Source organism: Lynx canadensis, chromosome A1 (genome assembly GCF_007474595.2).
Source record: "Lynx canadensis isolate LIC74 chromosome A1, mLynCan4.pri.v2, whole genome shotgun sequence".
NCBI classification, from domain to species: domain Eukaryota; kingdom Metazoa; phylum Chordata; class Mammalia; order Carnivora; family Felidae; genus Lynx; species Lynx canadensis.
The window spans coordinates 32,078,791-32,079,819 of NC_044303.2; the positions used below are offsets into that span (position 1 = coordinate 32,078,791).

The following is a 1,029-nucleotide window of genomic DNA, read 5'->3' on the forward strand; positions in this document are numbered from 1 at the left end:
CATTTTTTATGTCTGTTAACAAAAGTATGCATATGAAGTTAAAACTCTGTCATTGAAGTATTTACTAATCAACCACTGATAATGTTTATAATTGTCAAAAACATTAACAAAAAATTATTCAAAGTAGTTCAGTAAATGCTTCTCTTATTTACGGATATGTTTAAAAATGAAATGAGCTTTAAAAATCATTAATACCTGTGAATTTCATGATGAAATCACCATTATGGAATTGCCCCTAAGTAATGATTTTGGAGAAGTGTGCAGGTACATGTCTATGTAAGCCCTCAAATGCTAAACAAATACTCCTAGAAAATGAAGATAAATTGTTTTGTATGTATTTTTCATCTTTGTCTTTCATCTTTATTTCTCGTTTTCTGTCTGTATTGCATTTTCTAGGCTCTCTGATATGCAACAGAAGTGGTGCTGGCTTAGGCAGCACATATGCTAACATTGGAAAGATACAGAGAAGATTAGCATGGCCCCTGGACAGGATGACACAATAGAAGTGTTGATATTGACTATCTTTGGTCTCAGAAAGAAAGCTATCAATACTTAAATATTACATATGTTTTTTGTTTTTTTCCCATTCAGATTATCAGATAAAAGAAGTCCCCTTCTATGGTGAGGTTTCTCCCCCATCAATAATAGGTGTTGGCTTATTTGTGAAGTTTTTCTCTCTTATTGATCATATGACTTTTCTTTATTGTCCTATGAATGTTGCAAATTGTATAACATAGTTAAAATGATAAGTTACTCTTTTACTTATGGGATAAGCTATTCTGTATCATATGTTATTCTTGTTACATATTATTAAATTTGACTGACCAATATTTTGTTAAAGATTATGCATCCATGTGCATGAGAGATATTCATCAGATATGTTCTGACTTGCAAAGTGCTTGTCAACTTTTGATATTAAGGTCATGTTGGCAACATAAAATTAATTATTTCTTTGCTAAAATCTGGAAAAATTTTGCAACATTGATGTTATTTCTTTCTTAAAAATATAGAACAAGTACGTGGGAAACC

General features: G+C 30.5%; 1 non-coding gene across 1 annotated transcript; it reads left to right on the top strand.

Moving 5' to 3' along the window:
* Positions 1 to 420: 420 nt before the first annotated feature.
* Positions 421 to 526, top strand: LOC115526361. The gene has a single exon (XR_003972594.1). It is a non-coding gene; the product is annotated as a U6 spliceosomal RNA (small nuclear RNA).
* Positions 527 to 1,029: the final 503 nt, after the last annotated feature.